Source organism: Lutra lutra, chromosome 15, assembly GCF_902655055.1.
Source record: "Lutra lutra chromosome 15, mLutLut1.2, whole genome shotgun sequence".
In the NCBI taxonomy this organism is placed as follows: domain Eukaryota; kingdom Metazoa; phylum Chordata; class Mammalia; order Carnivora; family Mustelidae; genus Lutra; species Lutra lutra.
The window spans coordinates 42,855,982-42,871,816 of record NC_062292.1 but is presented as its reverse complement, the minus strand read 5'-3'; the positions used below and the strand labels follow the sequence as shown (position 1 = coordinate 42,871,816).

The 15,835-nt window shown below is 52.0% G+C and overlaps 1 protein-coding gene across 7 annotated transcripts in view; it reads right to left on the bottom strand.

Annotated features, from left to right (window-relative positions):
- ATP2B4 (ATPase plasma membrane Ca2+ transporting 4) overlaps positions 1 to 11,168 on the bottom strand; it is a 97,661-nt gene extending 86,493 nt beyond the window's left edge. For 6 of the 7 annotated variants that reach the window (XM_047703844.1, XM_047703849.1, XM_047703843.1 and 3 more), the window contains exon 1: positions 10,777 to 11,168. The gene's annotated coding sequence lies outside the window, so the exon portion shown is untranslated. Of the gene's footprint in view, positions 1 to 9,501; positions 9,633 to 10,776 lie in introns of those variants that run through there. The other variant, XM_047703845.1, reaches the window with a different exon arrangement.
- Between the last annotated feature and the right edge of the window lie 4,667 nt (positions 11,169 to 15,835).

Sequence of the window (15,835 nt, the reverse complement as noted above, 5' to 3'; positions counted from 1 at the left end):
CTACCTAGTACTCGCACGTCCCCAGCCCTTCAGCATGTACGCCAGGCTTTCCCCCACTGCGTTAATTTGTCCATCACAACACCCTATAGGGCAGATCAGGAAGGGTAATAATATATACACGTTATAGAGGGGAACACTGAAGTTCAAAAAAGATCTGCGTCATAGATACCAACCAAATTTACATCCACTCTTTTATCTGGTGATACCACAGTGCCTCTGGAAAGTAGGGGATAGCGGCTGAAATGGGAAGTCAGGATTGGAGGAGAAACTGGAGGGTTTCTCTGGGAAGTTTGTTTTCATTCCAAGGTCTCATTCAGATCCTTTCTGGGCATCCCAGCAATGGAACAGCTCTGCCCAGTCCAGCTCAGGGGCTCCTGGATGTAAGCAAGGGATTGCAAACTCAGACAACACGGTGTGGGTGTGCGGGGTAGGCTAAGGATTGATACAGTGGGCTAGACAAATGCCCAGCTTCTGCACTGCGCCCTGGCCCGGGAGACGGCTTCCTCTGATAAAGGACAAGGGCACAGCCTTCACCATCTGGCCAGAAGTCCATAGGTAATATGGGGCTGCCCTGCAGTGGTCTCCAAGGCCCCTCTCAGCTCAATGATGTATGGAATCTAGGCCTCATGTTTCTGAGGTCAGAGGTTTTCTTTTCCCGCCCTCCACGGACACAAATTCAAGTTCTCTGGAACACTGTGCCATTCAGGGGCCCCCAGGCTCAGGACACTTGTCCTTGAGTGGAAAGGAGGTGATTCTTAGCCACTCTGCATCCTGGACATGACTTCTCCCCAAATCCTAAGGTAGTGCCTGGCATACAGTTTGTGCTCACGTCATGTTTGTTGAAAGAACAAATGAATAAACGAACAAGCAAATGAATGACAGATTGGCCTGGTGATCACATCAGCCTGTGCTATCTGTCACAGGACAGTGGCCCCAATCTGCTGACTCTTAGCCCCCAAATCAGAGCTCTGCAGCCAACCCAGCAGAGGGGGAGAGCAGAGGGCTTCCCCTGCACACTTCCTCTGACCTTTCAGAGATGCAACACCCTGTGGAAAGGGAAGGGCCCGGGCTATCCAGACAGGGGGAAGGTTCTGCCCACCCCTCCCCAGGCCTTCAGCTCCCCCTCTCAATCACCTTGCTTCTCCCAGCTCCAGGCCCACTCTCTGGGAGGAGCCGCAGAAAGTTCCAAGAGAGGAAACCCAGCTCCATTAGGAGCGCCACAGTGATGAGGGTGGGGCCAGCAAGTGCTTCTCCTTTGCATTTTCTTCAGTGCTAATGACCTTGATTGTTAAGAAAAGCGGAAACAATAACAATCATGGCACAGCACTTTTATGGTTTCTGACATTTTCCAAAGTGCTACTAACACATGACCTCACCATGCTACTACACACCATCCTTGGAAGGGCGGGGCTGGTTCTCCCTATGACTTGGGTAGAGAGCCTGGGTAGTGAGGAGGTTGGGCATTGATCTGGGTCACACGTATGGCACTGATGGGATCAGGGGCCCAGCCACAGACATGGAGTGGGGAGAAGTGGGGTCTAGTTCCGGCTTGGCCTCAAACTACCAAACTCACCCAAGGTCTCCTTGGGTGAGTAAGTCTCCGGGTTTCAGTCTTCTCCCTTGCCAAAGAGAGCGATGGCCCCATTCCCCAACTCTGTCCACCTCGAATGCCCTGGCTCAGTAACATGAACAATCCACTCCGCCCTCCAGCCCAAGCCTGGTAATTTGCACCAAGGTCAAGGGAACCCCTGGAAACATGGATGCCTGCTGTGTCCGTCCTAGCATGCTAATAGATGTCATCTGAGTGTGTCCCACAAAGAAGGCTGTGGTACAGACGGCAGGGAGGAAACATCAAAAAAATCATCCTAATGGTCCACAAGCACGAGGAGACATGCAGAGGGCTGCTACTGAGGCCAGATGCCATCCTGACTGTGACCCGGGTGCTGGCTCAGACAAAGTCTGGAGTCATTCCAGCGGAGGGTGGGGGGGTTGGGGGGGGTGGGCAACAGACAGCATTGGACGTTCCATGATGCTCAGTGTCCTCTGCCCTCAGCTGCATGCAGCAGCCCAGCTCTACTTCCCAACCCACCTCCCCTCCCCCAACCTCAACTCCATCAAATCTATCCTCTCTCCCCATCCAGATCCCGTCTGGCAATCACCCCCTCCAAGAATAATTCCAGGTGAGCCCTACTCTGTAGACCGAGCATCACTGGGTCATGTGTCCTGGGCCAGATGAGGCTTCAAGTGTGCGATCCTGCTCTTGTCTGCCACCAGACTCGGGGGGGGGGGGGGGGGGGGGGGCAGAGAGATGAAGAACAGAGTGGGTACTTGTGATGTGCTCCTTTCTGACTTTTGTCCAGCCTCAGCTCCCAAGACATGAGGCAGGGCATTCAGGGCAGAGGAATAGTAGACTGTGGATGGACAGCACTCCCCTCTCTCCCCCATGGGCAGCTGACCTGGTCAGTTACGAAGAAAGGCTAATGTTGGAATCTCGGCCAGAGTCTGGACAAGGGTTTGGCCAAAGTATCTACCTCCAAGGCCAAAAGTCTGGATTGAGAGGGAGGGCAGGCTGGCCCAGCAGATGGCCAAATTTCTCCAAACCCGACACACAGTTCGGATGAAAACATCTATCTCACAGCACGGAGTGCAGTCACTGATTTCCAATAACTGCTAACGTTCCTATGAGGCTGCACCATATGAAATTGCCTTTTATAGGTCAAAAGTGGTTGCATCTCGGCAATTTCATATGGTCTGTGTTTCAGTCTCATACCTCTGGGGATGTCATGTTCCCTAGGAGAGAGTAAACCCCCGAAGGCTTGGACCTTCTGTATCTCTAGCTGATTTTCCTTCGTTTCTGGCTTAGGACAGAACAGAATTATGGCTTTGAAAGGTACTGCATAGATACATCTTAATCCACCATCCAGGCAGGTGAGGTGGGGAGTCTTAGGGCCTGTCCTACTCCCGAACTTCAAGAATGGTTATCCTCAGGACAGATTCCTTTACGACTCCTTACCTCTGGTCATCCTGATAGAAGGACTCAACTTGGCGACAGGCTGCTGTGCTACATTGTGCTAGGCCCTAAGATAAAAAGAGTTCAGTTTGGGCATTGAGAATTTTACCCCTTTGTAGAAAAGGAGCCTTGAATCAGAAATGCCCTTGTCGGGTGCCTGGGTGGCTCAGTGGGTTAAGCCGCTGCCTTCGGCTCAGGTCATGATCTCAGGGTCCTGGGATCGAGGCCCGCATCGGGCTCTCTGCTTGTCAGGGAGCCTGCTTACCCCCTCTCTCTCTGCCTGCCTCTGTCTATCATATAAATAAATAAAATCTTAAAAAAAAAAAAAAAAAAAAAAAAGAAATGCCCTTGTCCAACCAAGCCTGGTTTCATTTTACAGCGGGGGAGACAAAGGCCCAGAGACATCACCGCCTTAGTCAAGGTCACACAGGAGGGCCAGATCACCAGTTTTCTGACTCCCGGTCCCATGCTCTTCTGGCAGGCGTGGCAGCACCTGAGGACAAACTCTGCCCTGTCTGCCCCCTTTCAACTTCCTGGCCTGTGCTCTTACAGGCTCCCTAGCAAGACAGAAGGGGAATTGACTAAGGGATCGATAGCCCTCTCCTGGATGAAAAGAGCCCTGAGTCATGCCAGGGTTTCGAGGGAGGGGAGAGAGAGACACAGAGAGAGAGAATGGCAGTCCTGGAAACCTGATCTCTCTCCAGAGCTGGGACCAGGTTGGAAAGGCGGGGGTGGATAGCACGGTGATGATCTGGGTCACTGACAGTGCAGCGGGTACAGGTCCCTGCCAAGGAAGGGGGGGACGGGCGTGGGCCCAGAAGGCCTTGCTTAGCCCAAGCATGAAGGCTTAGGGCAGGCACTGCCAGCTTCTTTGAGAATCACCGAATTACAAAAGGCTGGTTAGAAACAGCCTTGGGTCCGTCAGTGGATTCCTCCTCTCCCAGCCTGGGACCCCTCCCCAAAAAGGAGGTGGATGATTCTGGAAGCCTGCAGCTCCTACGATTTCTCAGCTGGCCCACAGCATGGTGGGGAAATGCCTGCTCCCACCTGTTGCCCCTGGCCCAGCTGGCACACCCACTGTGCCCCAGCTGCTCCCACCCGGAAGTTTGGAAAGCTTGGTGCTAATAGCAGTGAGGGAGAGAAGGAGGACCCCCAGGGGAAACCACGCTGTCCAGAAGGCCCCTCCCTGTGTTGTATGGGGCTGGGGGAACTGAGAAAGGGTGGTCCTGTGGGTCAGGAGTCTGGGAGAGGAGAGAGAGGAGTCCGGGAACCTAAGGGTCCTTCCTGGGTATTGACGTCTCTCCCCAGCTTAGTATCAGAAAAACTCCAAAACTGAAACACTGAAAAAAAAACAGTACAATAAACAACTCCAGACCCTTCACTGAGAATCACTGATTGCTACTATTTTGTACGCATATACATACCACACACAGTACTATTTTTGCTGAACCATTGGACAATCACCTGCAAACCCTTGACCCCTAAATACTTTTGCATACTCTCTAAGAATGAGAATATTCTCTTAAAAAAACCACTGTGACATCCTCAACAATTAATAATTACATATCATCTCATACCTGTCCCAGAATGTCTCTTATGGTCTTTTTTTTTTTCTGACCCAAGATCCATTTAAGGTTTATTCATGGCCTTTGGCTATAAAGTTTCTTTAGCTTCTTTACACCTGGCCTGGCTTCTGCCTTCCTGCCCTTCTCCCTAGGCACACAATTTCAACATTTCTACTAACGACATCCACTTTTTTGAAGTCTCAGTCCGCGGTCATGTGGAATGGCTCACATTTTAGATTTGCCTCTGGTCTCCTCACGATTAGATTCCAGATAAGCATTTCTGACAAGACTACAGGTGACGTCTAGCTCATCAGGAGGAACTGGGGCTGGGTGGGCCTGCTAGGGCCGATGTTTGGTTATTGGGTTATGGGGATCAGTGCTGAATGTCCCCGTCACAAAGATAGGTGTTTCATTTTGCAGGGAGTAAGTAATTCATGAGGTGACAGGCACTGAGATCAGCCTTTCACCCAACAGGTTTAGCATTCATTAGTAAGCCTGGCACGTACCAGCTACTACATGAGGGGTCGCAAACTGGGAAATGTCAAGGTCTGTCAGTGCCACGATCTTTCATTAGTTGGCATCTTTGTGCTAAGCAGTTTCCCTCCCTGTTCCACTTTAACCGTCAGTATGGACTCGTGGCATCTTTTATTCGGTGTCTCACAATCTACTACTCTTATTCTTTTCAAGGCTCAATGTGTCCCGAAACTGCACTGGGGGGGAGCCTCCTGAAACCAACTCTGGTGTCCTTTGGCCATGAGCATGTTCTAGCTTTCTGGCATCATACGATTAATGTGGATGTCCCCAGTCCCACACTTAGAACCTACCATTTCTCCAGGGAGCACTGCTTTCTGGTGTGTGGCGGGGGGAGCAGTGATCCTTAGAAAGAAATATCTGGGCGCCAGATGTGCTCACCGTTACCAGGTGGCACTGCTTCCAGACCCTTCCAGGGAACAGGCCTAGGAGTTAAAGGATCACGGGGTTCTGCCTCACCTTCCCCGGTTCTGTATTTCTGTCTCTCTTCTTCCCTAGTGAAACCCTCATTTCCAAAGCTATCTATATGGTTACTCATTGAATCTATCCTATAATAAACAAAAAACTGTTTCCAATTTCTGACACCAACCGTGACTAATAACACAATGATAAAGGAAAGTTCAAGATTTTTTTTGTAGTTCTTTTTATACTGAGAATATACATTCCACTAAGCATCGAGGTATTACACCAAAAAAATTACTTGAATTAATTATTTTCTTTGATGAGTAATCAAATGGACATTCAGTTATGTTCATTATATCTGTTGCGGTCGGCTTTGGGGTTTGCTGTTTTCTTTCTCTGCGATCTAATTTAACTGGTGACTATGTAAAATATTTATACCAGTACAAAACCCAAAACTATCTAAAAGAGTGTCATAGTAAAGTTTCATTCCCATCTCTATCTCCTCTACCTTGTTCCCACCCACCCTATAGGTAACCATTTAAATTAAGTTCAGGTTTAACCTTTGTATATGTGTGTGTGTGTGTGTGTGAGTGTGTGTGTGTTTGCAAAAAACTATTCTTACTTCTCTTGCTTTCTCGATGCAAAGGTGGCATACTACACAGACTCTTTACCATCTCGTATCTTCCATTCAACATATGCTAGAAATCACATCATATCAGTTCATGGAGCTCCTACTTTTTTTGGCTGCATAGTACTCCATTGAGTGGATGTGCTGTTGTTCATTCAGCCAGTCTGTTAAAGATGGCCATTGGGTAGCTTCCAGTGATTTCCTTTCCTGTTACAAATATGCCTTAAAGAATCACCTTGTGCATATGTCTTCTTGTATCTGTGAATGTGCATTTTCTGGATAAGTTCCTAGAAGTAGGACTGTTGGATAAACGCGTATGCTGTTTAGTTAGATACTGCTGGCTTGCCCTCTCTAGGAGTTGTACTGGATTGCACTTTTAGCACTGACTTTGCAACCTAGGTGGATCCTGGGAGAGGTGTTCTGAGCTGAGAGTTTCCCTGAGCCTCTATCTGAGAGTCCTTGACCTCCCCACCAGTAAACACACAGCCTCACACTCCCCCTGCCCTAGTGATCTGGCAAAGGGGTCTCACCGATGCCATCCCAGTTCATCATCTTGAATTATCCCAGAGCTTTCTGTACTTCACTTGGGATATCAGAGCACAGAGAAGGGATGGGGCTGAAGACATCAGCCAGAGAGGAATTAGAGTGGGGAAGGCAGTAGAGAGGAGGGATCCTTGCCCCTTGCTGCCTAATTCTCACCTCCCTTTTCTCTCCTTTGGTCTCTCCACATCCCACCCACCCCCCGGCCCACTCCCCAACACAACTTGGCTCCAAGAGCTCCTGTGCTGACCAGGAGCCCTTGGCTCTGGTCCTAACTGGATCCTGCCTGGTTTCCCTCCCACAGGATTGTGGGCTGACCGCAGTGGGCTGGCTTAAGGCGGAGGCAGAATCCAGAAGTCCCTGTCATTTCTCTTTTAACACGTGCAGAGGAAATAAGTCAGTGGAGCAAGCCTGGCTCATACCAGGGAAAGAGGGAAAAGGAGACAAAGAGAGATGTTGGGAGAAGAAGCACAAAACATTCCACACAAACCTTGGGGACTCCAGCCCCAGGGGCTGCTCTCTTTCTATGACCCACTCTACAGAAAGGGGAAAAGGGAAATGAGCAGGAGAAAGGATGTCCTCCCAGTCTGACCAAATACCAATTGGGGATGATGGGAATCAAGTCGGAGGAACAGGGACCTAGGCTGGGAAGGGAGTGCTATCTGAGGGGTAGGCTGGGGGAAGACATCAAAGTGCTAGAAGAATTCTTCCAGGGAAAGCAGTGAGGGCTCAGGGTCAGGCATTCCTCTTCAAGGTCAAACCAAACACCTGGGCAGAACACCTGGGTCAAACACCTAAGCCAAACATGCTCCTTAAGGTCCTGGGGAGCCAGAACAACTGCCCTTCTTTCCTCCTTACAAAGCTTCATGGATCTGGAAGGCCCCAAACAGGCAGAGTTTATCCATGTCTTTGGGCACTGGGTCCCAGACCAAGAACATAGACCAAAAGAGAAAAGGGCCCATGAGGATTACTGGGAGCAGCTAAATTCTTGAAATAGAGGCAGTTTCCCATGGAATGTTGAGTAGCTGACAGGTGGTAGCTGAGTCCGGGCTGGGCCAGTAGCACCAGGGGCTCTCTTCCTCTGAAGACCCTCCAGCCCAGGCTGGGGAAGACTGAGGCTCCCAGCATCATTGCTCAGGGACCGCCACCCCCTCCTCCACACCACGTGACTTCTTCCGGTACTCAGACCCCGGGCAAACTAACTGCTCTCCTCCTGCCCTTGACTGGGCGTTCCCATTTTGACTTTGTTCTGACACCAAAGACCATAGAGATCGGACAAATCTGACTCAGCCACTCCCTCCCACCATTACAGCGGGCGCAATCTTTCCATTGTGCGGAGGGGAACTGAAGCCCACAGGGCTAGCTAGGCATTAGCCCCCAGGAGGGGCGATTCTCGGGCTCTCCCGAAATGTCACTTCCTTCTTTCAACAAACGTTGACCAAGCACCTTATAACACGTCAGGTACTGTGCTGAGAGTCCCGGGGCTAAAACTGTCCCTCCTTCGATCCAGCCTCGAATCCAGACTTGCCCTTGAATCCAGCCGGGGACACGGAGGTGGCGGCGGGCCGGGGAGGGGCTGGAGGCTCAGCGCAGGCCAGGAGGCAGCAAACCTGGGCTCGGCCGCTCCAGCGCCTCCCGCGCGCAATACTCGCGGGAAGGCAGAGCCGGGGGGGCGGAGCCGAGCTGCGGGAGAGGCCGCGACGGGGCGGGGCGCCGGCCGCAAGGAGCCCCGGGGCCGCGGGTTTGCTGCAGCCCAGGCGGGAACCGAGGAGAGGTGCCCCCGTCGCCCACGCCCCGCGACTCCAGGCCTCAGCGGGGTCGGGGGATGGGAGAGCCGGCGCCTCGGGACGCGCTAGACAGAGACCTGCTCCTCGGGGACAAGCCCTCCCCGAACCCACCAGAACCTACCCCTAGTCAGAGCACCGAGAAAGTAGGAAGGCCAGCCGCTGGGATGGTGGGATTATGGGCCCCCGCGGTGGCAGGGCGCGCGGGGGGGAGGGGTGATTTAGGGTTGAACCTCAGCAAGATGGTGGCAGGGGGATGGGGCTCCCCAGCAGGAGGGGAGAAATGGATCCCCCTTCCCCTTTCCTACAGAACAAGAGCACGGATCCTGTGGGTCCCCTGCCCATTGGGGAAGGCCTCACTTCATTCTCCATCAGGAGACAAGGAGGGAGAAGCTGCCTGGCCTTGGCGTGCAGTCAGATCAGTCATCCAACGCCTCAAAATAAAAACTGGTTCCTGTTGCTCCCTGGGCCCCCATTTAATCTCTCCTCCAACAGTCCTTTGCTTCCTTCTTCCCAGCTGCTAAGCTCCCACCTTTACCACCCGTCCAACCAAATCAGCTGGGGCAAAAGGCAGGTGCTTCCTTTCCCCCACCCTCCCCCAGACCGACCCCGCAGGTCCAGGACCCACCTCCCAGCGCCCGCTCCCCACGCCACCACCCCTAGCCAAGCGGGACCCCCTCACTAAGCCATTGGAGCCACCACCTCCTCCTGCCCTCCTCCTCCTTCACCTTTCCCAAGCAAGCCCGTCCTGACCGCCTAGGCGCCCCCTCCACGGTTTGTCCCAGCCTAGGATGACCCTGGTCTCTTCCCTTTCTTCCACGGAAAGAGAGCCGGCGCTGAGGGGGCTGGAAGGGGGCTTCGGAATAGCAAGGGCAAGAAGGGGCAGCTCTGGGGAGGAGCTCTAGAAGGGAGGGGAGGATCTGCAGCCTCCCAGCCAGACACCCCACCCAGAGGAGATGGCGCTGTAGCCCGGGATTCACTTCCCCTCCCCCGCCGCGTCAGTTGCGTGCCCGCGATTTCTCCTTCCGACATCCCCCCTACCAGGCCAGCCGGCGCCGACACCGCGTCTGCAAGTTGTTGTAAGTCCGGCAGGAATGCCCGGGGGAGGTGCCTCTGGCCAGCAGAGTGCCCACTCGCTCCCGGGATGCGCAGGCCACTCCCGCGTCCCCCCTCCACCCCGCCCCACGCAGCTGGAGAAGAGCGGTGGGTCCTTCGGAAACGCGGGAGTGCGGGAGGCGGGCCTCGCCTTGGGGAGGGTGCCAGCCGGCCTCCTCCACCCCAAGAGCCAGCCAAGTATGTGAGGGAGCGAGCGTGTGCAGGAGAGCGGGAGGGACCATCCCAGCCCCATTTCCAGCTCTCTGCAAGACGGCGCCGTGGCTCAGGACGCTTGGGGACCCTCCCCAGGATGCCTGTGACCGACCCCCAGCCGTCCAACGCTCACCAGCCCCACAGGTACCAGCCCTGGAACTGCAAACTTTCCAACTTCACCCCCTGCTCTTTCCTCCCCTGTGGGACCAGAGATGTGTGGGGCGGTGCCCTCAGAGACACTCAAACAGTTGGTTCTTGACGCTCGGCACACACTCAACAACAGCGGGGCGAGGGAACTCCCAGCTTTTTCCACAGCTAATTATAGACGTGAAAGTCTGAGGATGTTTTGCAAGCGGCAAAGAAACTGCTGAGGTTTCTTCACGAAGCTAAAGAAATTTAATTTGTGAATTTGTGCACTACCCTCCCTACCCCCCAACTTCTCCGACCTCCACCCCCCCCCAACTGAGCCCCTCTTCCAGTCCCTCATCGCAGGCCCTCCTTCCTGTTGAAAATTTCTTACTCAGTTCTTTTTTTTTTTTTTTTTTTTTCCATTTCTCTTTGGGGCTTTGGAGAAAGGGAACAGACGCGGAAAATATTTTTGCAACAGTTTTCCATTCTGCGTCTCATTCCCAAGCCAAGGGGGAGGGCAGGAACGGATGGAGGGAAATAAATGCTTTTTCCAAAAGCGCAGTTTGGGTGTGAGAAAGACAGTCTCTCCATCGCCCTACGCCCCACGGCCCAGGAATGACAAAAACTAGGAAAAGAGAAAGAAATCACTTGTTTGATTACGCGGTCTCTCAGAACGGAATCTAGGAAATACAGTGTTTGACTAATCTGTGCGTGCACACACACAGACACACATGCACACACACAAACACACACACTCCAAACCCAGTCGCAAGAAATGTGCTAGGCAAGAAACATGCTAGGGAGTTTTAGAAGCCATTGAGAGCAAAGAAAGAAACAAAGTTTGCAAATCTCGAGTCAATTCATTCTCTGCAAGCCTACCTCTCTTTCTAGCAAAGATCCAGGCTTCTCCAAGCGGGACTCTCCCTCCGGGTTTCCATGGACGGGGTAGGATGGGGGTGACCACCCACTGGTCTCCCCAGTGTGGCAACCACGTTATTGATGCTGGCTTTGCTCTCTCGCCTTTCCAGCTACCGCGGGGGAGTGGGCTGGGTCTCTTCCTCCGGCCAAGGGAAGGACCGCTCAGGTTCCGGGAAGAAAATGGGTGCTGGACCGGTGTCTCTGGCCTCGCTCTCCTCGGAGGGATGGTTCCCCAGGAAGTTCGCGCTCTCCCCCTCAACCCCCAGCTTTGGACGGTCTCAACAGCAGAGCTCTCTTAAGAAAATGCTTGTCATGGCAACAGCTCCAGCCAACTCCGGCCAGACTCTTGCTCACCAGCTCAGGAGCATTGAGGGAGGAGAAGGGGGAGGAGCGAGAGCTGGAACGGAGGTGGGGCTTGGCTGGAGGCCAGACCATTACTCTACTGTTAAGGTGGCCCGATTTCGAGCCGCAGCTGCTTCCTGGTTTGTCTTAAGGGGGAATGGAGAAATGGAGGGGAGGAATCTTCTCTTCTCTCTGGTTTCCTCCCCGCCCTTGCTGTCGCTTGTGGGAAGGAAAGTAGGGTTGGGAGTGGAGGTGGGGAGTGGATGTGGGTGGCGGTATTCTACCGTTGCTGGGTGGAGGGAAAAAAAGGAAGCTTCTGCCGGAGGTTGGTTTCCTGCAGTTCCTAAGGGCCTCTCACCTTCTTACTCACTTGGGCCCAGGACCCCAAAATTCAAGGTGTCTGCTGCACCTCGGTCACTGGCCCCCCACCCTCCTTCCCCTGTCTCAATAGGGGGCTCCCTGGAGGAGAAGGAATTGCTTTGGATGCACACACGTACACAGCTTTGCTTTCACACAAATCGTAGCACACACCTCCTCACCCAGACTTCACACGCACGATCCTGGGTCATATTTTGCTCGCTCTTGCCTCCCTACCTACCAGGGGCCCATCCACAGTGCATGATAATAGCTGATTTCTTATGAGCCCTACTATGTGTGGGCTAAAGCAGAAAAGCTTTGTATACATGGTATTATTTCCGATGCTCCCGGCAATCTTGGCAGGTACTTATTATCATCCTCATTCAGAGTTGGGGAAATTGAGGACCAGTGTCTGGCCCAAGGTTATACACCTGGTTAATGACAGAGCCAGGATGCAAAGCTAAGTCAGATCGACTCCAAAACCCATGAATTTTCCTGTGCTTGTGTCCTGCTCCAACACACATTTCCATGTCCATTTGCCCTCACTCCGGCATCCATGCACACTTATACACAGCCTATAAATTGTTAATCATGCCTCTACAGCTACACCCCCACCAGCATTGTGCAAGAGTGCCACCCATAGCTTTTGCCTGGATTTTGATTGTGGCTTTCAAGTACAAACATGTACCGTTCACTGATTCACACAACACATCTACATTGACTGATCTATTCCCACACCTACCTCGGCACACCACTCATTCATATTCATGTGCTTCTGGAAGGCACGTCGATCTATACTTCACAGGTTAGGGTTGTCAACTGTGCAGTGAAAAAGGTGACCCAGCAGAACTTCAGGGCTTCGGGAAAAGGCCTCTTAGATCCATTCAGCCTAACCCAGACCTTCACACCATCCCTGTCCTGCCTTGCATCCTGTCCTCCCCGCCCCCGGATGGAGAACCATAGGCACAAGGAGAAACAGACTTGTGAATTAGACTCCTAGGGTCTACTTTCCTTCTGTCCCTTACTGATTTCCTAACATTTGGGTCCTTTTCTCCTCTCTTTACTTTCCTATCCCGCTGCTTCTCAGTAACTCATACTCATCCTATTTCTGACCCCAGGGAAAGTTAAACAGATAAAAAGAAGGAAACTGTTTTAGATTTGTTACGCTGGGCACAGAACTTAGAGCTCCCCAAGATGGAGACTGTCTGGTGCCATCCATCTGGGGAACCAGGTCCAAAATAAGCCTCTGCCTGTCCTGTGCTGCTTCTCTCCTGCCCAGCTGGTAGAAGGTTGCAGGGATAAAGGGGAGCACATAGCACCTTCTATGGAAACCATCCATGGACTTCTTTTTTTTTTTTTTTTAAGATTTTATTTATTTATTTGACAGAGAGAGAGATCACAAGTAGGCAGAGAGGCAGGCAGAGAGAAAGGGGGAAGCAGGCTCCCCGCTGAGCAGAGAGGCAGATGTGGGCTCAATCCCTGGACCCTGAGATCATGACCTGAGCTGAAGGCAGAGGCTTAACCCACTGAGCCACCCAGGTGCCCCCATCCATGGATTTCTTTCCAAGCTTCACCCAAGGGTGAGTTTGGTTTTCACTCACTCCCCGCCCCCTCCCAACTTCTTGGGTCCCTCCCACCCAGGGCATTTCACTGGAGGACCTGCTTGCAGGGATAGGGACGGTACCTTGTTAAAGTTTGGGAAGTCCTACCCAAATGTCAGCTTCAGGAGCCCAGATGGGTTGTTGGGGAAGACACGGGAATGGAAGGAAAGGATTCCACTGAGCAGGCTTCAGATTTAACAGCTTGTCGGGCTCCCTGCTGGATTGCCATAACTTGACATTTCAGAGCCCAATGAGTGTCAGTTGCATCTTTATCCCGAGAAAGCCAGTCTCCAGAATGGTGCTTTAAATGTATTAAAGTATATTTTAAGCTTGTCTGCAGTGGCTGTGCGTGGAAGCCTTGCCTAACTGTTCAGTAAACTTGTCTCAGGAGAGTAACAAGTTAGGCCAGATGTGTGGTCCCATTAAAGGAGAAGTCGACTTCAGCTGCCTGGCATGTGGGGGCTGAGACATGATGCCAGTTCCTAGCTGGTTAGTATGTGAAAGGTAAGATCCTCTCTTCAAACTCCCTGGGGAGTTTTGGGGAGACAGGCTCTGGGGGGGGGAGGTGCTGCCAGAGAGGCTCCCATGTGTGTCTCACCTCTGGCTGGCTGGTCCTCCCTTCTCTCAGAGCCCAGGGCTGCCCCCTGCCCAGGTGGGGGTGGAGGGATGAGAGAAGAGGATCCTTCCACCCCATTCCAGCCCCCAGCCCTTGTGGAGGCAAGAGGGGAGGATGTGAGAGGTGGGTCAAGGTGACTTTAGAGGTCTTTAGCTTGATCTCTGCAGCTAAGCCAGCCACAAAAACCTGTGCTTTCTGAAACCCAGATGCCTCCGTGCCTTATTTCTTCCAGCAGCAGGCTTGAAGTCTAGAACAGATAAAAATAAATCGAGCCATAGAAATAACCACTAAATGTAAGACAGTGGGTTTGTGCCCCTCCCCCCACCATGGCAAGATGGAAGGGGCTACATCTGCCCACAAAGGTTCCTGCCTGGGCTGTTGTGTATGGCTGACTGCCCTGGCCTCCAAGGAGTCCCCTTTTCTTCTTATCCCCACCGCTGGGCCATGGCCTCCCTGGAGCAGGCCAGTCTCGGCAGGGTGGCCTTCACAGAGGACCCTGTCCCCACCCCTCCTCTCATTTGAAGAAAGTGCATTCAGCCTTGTCTCTCCCTTAGGTGTTTAATAGAATAATGTTCGTCTGGCCCCTTGAGAGCTCCCTCATGAGTTCCCCAGATCACACTCGAAGATTCTCCTCACCCCGTTTGAATGCCAGCTGCTGCGTCTCTCCCTCCTGGGGGATCAGCTGTTTGCCTGCCTAGAGCAACAACCATCCTCCCCACACCCACACCCGCTTCTTTAAGACTATCTTTCTTCTCACTGTTAACAAGGGAACTGTCATTTTACTAGCGGTCCCACCCTTAATTGGCCCAAACTGAGCCAATTAGATCCTTTCCCGGGATTTTTGAACTTAGGACCTCAGAGAGAACAAGGTTTGCTTCCCTCCAGCAGAGGACACTGTGAGGTGCGAGGCTCCTGAATTATCAGCGGCCATGTTTCCTGCACACGGAAGAAGGCAGCCTGTGGGAAAGAGTAAAGCTTACATGGGGAGAAAGGCTGAAAGGAGAGGGGAAGAGTGAGTCCTGGCAACATTTGAGTCAACTGTACCTCATATCCCACTGTGCTCTTCCTGTTCCTACAAATGAGCTGGTTATGTGACTCATTATGCATGCATAAACTACACTAATTTGGGTTTTTTGGTCCCTGGTACGAGGTGATACAGAAAGTCATATAGAAACCCTTTGAGCTGCTATCTACCATTTAGGCATACTCATTTCAGTGAATTTTATTCATTCATTGTATTCATTACTGGATACCTACTATTCAAATCAGGATGCATTTCTTGAATGTTGAACAGCTTCAACATCCACTGAGCCCAGACAAGATGCACAGAGATAATAAAGCTTATAGTTTAGGAGAGGAAAAAATATATATTTGTAGCATAAGTAACCACAATATAAGGTGTTATAGTTGTTCTTTGAAATGTATTTACTGAGTGCTAGATAATACATGTTAAAAAGTGAAGTATGAAAATATAGTAGTTCCCCCCCTTCTTTTTTTAAAGATTTTATTTATTTGACAGAGAGGGAGCATAAGCAGAGGGAGTGGCAGGGAGAGGGAGAAGGAGAAACAGACTCCCCATTAAGCAAGTCGCCTGACCTGGGGCTCATTCCCAGGACTCTGGGAACATGACCTGAGCTGAAGACAGCTGCTTAACCAACTGAACCACCCAGACGACCCACAGTAGTACCCCCCACCTCTGCCCCACTTATGTTCCAAGACCCCCAGGGGACACCTAAAACTTTGGATAGTACTGAATCCTAGCTATGTTATGTTTTTCCCTATATGCACCTACCTACATACCTGTGATCAAGTTTAATCTGTAAATTAGGCAAGGTAAGAGATTAACAGCAATGACTACCATACTTGTATGGACACAGGGACGAACTACTTCTGACAAGAATGTTAGAAGACTCTAGGGGCGCCTGGGTGGCTCAGTGGGTTAAAGCCTCTGCCTTCGGCTCAGGTCATGATCCAGGGTCCTGGGATGGAGCCCTGCATCGGGCTCTCTGCTCCGTGGGGAGTCTGCTTCCTCCTCTCTCTCTCTGCCTGCCTCTCTGCCTACTTGTGATCTCAAATAAATAAATAATATCTCAAATAAATAAAT